We start from the raw sequence: 3,027 nt of genomic DNA on the forward strand, positions 1-3,027 counted from the left end.
CTATTCAGCCTCTCCCTGGAGCTCAAACCCTACAACCCCCAGCATCATTCCCATAAATCGTTTCTCATGGAGAAGTTAACGTTTCAGTCCTGAAGAAGGGTTAATACCCAAAACGCTGACTACTCCACATTCTGAGGCTGTATTCTCCCAACCTCCTGCTTGCAACTTCGGGTTGCAATATGTAGTGGCTCAGTGGTTACCACTGCAGCCTGACAGCGCACGGGACCCAGGTTTGATTCCAGCCTTGGATAGCTGTCTGTGAGGAGTTTGCACAATCTCCCAGTGTCTGCATGTGTTTTCTCTGGGCGATCCTGTCTTCTTACATAAACCAAAGATGTGTAGGTCATGGTGATTGGTCATGCTTAATTGCCCATAGAGTTAGGTACATTAGTTAGAGGGAAATGGGTGTGGATGGGTTACTCTTCGGAGGGTTTGTGTGGACCTGTTGGGACAAATGGCCTATTTCCTGTAGCTAATCTCATCTGCACTAATTTTGTCTCTAACGAATGGCAGAGTAGACTCGACGGGCCCAATGGCCTAACTTCTGCTCCGATGGTCTTGCGGTCTGAGGTTTATTTGGATCATTTCATTGGCAATGTGCAGTCCCTGGCTCAATGAGCAGCAGTGCCCCCGCTGGTGCTTCCGCAAGTTGCAAGCAAACATGAACCTCTTCCCGCACTCGGGCCAGCTGAAGGGCCTCCCACTGCTGAAGGACACACAGGTGTTTCAGCAGGGTGGAGGAATTTATGAAGGCCTTCCCGCACTCAGGTCAGCAGAATGGCCTCCCCCCAACCCCCCCTCCCCCCCCCCCCGCCCCCGTGTGGACCAGCTGGTGCTTCCGCAGTGTGGAGGAGCGGATAAAGCCCTTCCCACACTCGGGGCAGGAGAACGGCTTCTCCCCGGTGTGGACGGACTGGTGCCTCAGCAGGACTGAGGAATTGCTGAAGGACTTCCTGCACTTAGGGCAACTGAACGACCACTCCCCCATGTGGACTCACCAATGGGCCAGCAGGTCGGAGGAAAGAGCAAAGCCCTTCCTGCACTCAGGGCAGAAGAACGGCCTCTCCTCAGTGTGGACCCATTGGTGTCTCAGCAGGTGGGAAGAACTGCTGAAGGCCATCTCGCACTTGGGGCCGGAGAACAGCCTTCCCCGGTGTGGACCAACTGGTGCGGCAGCAGGCAGAGGAATCACTGAAGGCCTTCCCACACTCAGGGCAGCAGAAGGGCCTCTTCCCCTCTGTGGACCCACTGGTGCTTCAGAACCCTTTCAAATTTCACAGTATCCTTCTGATAGGAGACCAGAATTGCACACAATATTCCAAAACTGGTCTAACCAATGTCCTGTACAGCCACAACATAACTTCCCAACTCCAATACTCAGTCAGAGGATTGCGAAAGCTTTCAAAACCCGCCAAAAACAAACAGGAAAGAATGGACGGCCAAACGAATTTTTGAAAGTCAGCTTGGAAGCATCAATGAGAAATCGGCGGACTGGGTTTATTGGGTACCCGTTCTCCTTAAATACACTATATACGTATTTCTCTTGTGCTCTTCGGAGTTTCTCTGTGCTGCAGTGTGTAGTGGCTCGTTGATATAATGTCCTGATGCAGCAACGTTTGTGGTTGTTGGGATGATTGTTTCTGTGGTTAAATATTTGGTTTGTGTGTGTTGTTTTTCTGTAGACGCTAGTTTGAAGTTCCCCATTGACTGTTCGCTCTACTGTGACATCGAAGAATGGTACTATGTTGTTGTTCTCCTCTTCAAACCAGGAGCCCCCCTCAGGCCCAAAGCTTCACCATTTGGAACACCAATATGCAGACTAGTCAAAGGCCTCCACTGAAAACACCAAGTCGAAGATTCACGCCACTCCATTTACTCCATCCAAGAATTCCTGAACACCAAAGACACTAAGATAGAAGAGGATGGAATAATGCTGTTCTTTGACATAACAGCCCTGTTCACATCCATTAACATCAACTTGGCCAAAGAAAACTGGAGACACTACTCGAAGAACCAGAGACACAAACACAGCACCAACTTCATCAGCAAAGATAGCACTGTCAACCTCGTAGAACTGTGTCTTACCACCCACTTCGTATTCAGTAACAAGCCCTCCAAACAAATCAACGAAATACCCATGAAACCACCAGTATCAGGATTCCTCGCAGAAGCAATAATGCAGAGACTCGAACAAACAGCCCTTCCAACGATCCACCCAAACTTTGGGTCCACGACAGTGATGACACTTTTGTCATCAAAAAATGAAACAAATTAGAGGAAACCTACAACACCATCAACAATATCCTCGCTGACATAAAATTCACAAAAGAGGAGAACAACAACAAAGTGCCATTTCTAGATGTCACAGTAGAGCAAACAGTCAATGGTAAATTCAAAACAGCCTCTACAGGAAAACAACACACACGAACCAAGTACTTAACTACAGAAGCAATCATCCCTCCACATACAAACAAATCTGAATCAGGACACTATTTCAACGAGCCACGACACACTGCAGCACCCAGGAACGACTGTAAATAATTACACAGCGCATTTAAGAAGAATGGGTAGCCTGCACCCCTGAAAATGGTTTCCCTGACCGGGAATCGAACCCGGGCCGCGGCGGTGAGAGCGCCAAATCCTAACCACTAGACCACCAGGGAGATGCGGATTTCTCTTGTCAGCTCTCCTAAAAATTACTTTCCTGCCTGGAAATCGAACCTGGGCCGCGGTCGTCAGCAAGCTTTCACCTGTGCATCCAACAATGTCATTTCTTGTATCCATTGCTCCCGATGCGGTCTCCTCTACATTGGGGAGGCTGGAGACTCCTCGCAGAGTCCAGTCATGGCACTTGAGGGGATATTTCCAGGACAACCGCAACAATCAACCCCATCGCCCTCTGGCCCAACATTTCAACACCCCCTCCCACTCTGCCGAGGACATGCAAGTCCTGGGCCTCCTCCATCGCCGCTCCCTCCACACCCGATGCCTGGAGGAAGAACGCCCCATCTTCCGCCTCGGATAAAT

At 49.9% G+C, this 3,027-nt stretch overlaps 1 non-coding gene across 1 annotated transcript; it reads right to left on the minus strand.

The window, feature by feature from the left end:
* Positions 1-2,591: 2,591 nt before the first annotated feature.
* On the minus strand, positions 2,592-2,663 carry trnae-cuc (transfer RNA glutamic acid (anticodon CUC)). Its single transcript has one exon. It is a non-coding gene; the product is annotated as a tRNA-Glu (tRNA).
* Positions 2,664-3,027: the final 364 nt, after the last annotated feature.

Source organism: Chiloscyllium plagiosum, unplaced genomic scaffold (genome assembly GCF_037043375.1).
Source record: "Chiloscyllium plagiosum isolate Xiang-an unplaced genomic scaffold, Cpla_swu_hap1 HiC_scaffold_27, whole genome shotgun sequence".
Classification (NCBI taxonomy): Eukaryota; Metazoa; Chordata; class Chondrichthyes; order Orectolobiformes; family Hemiscylliidae; genus Chiloscyllium; species Chiloscyllium plagiosum.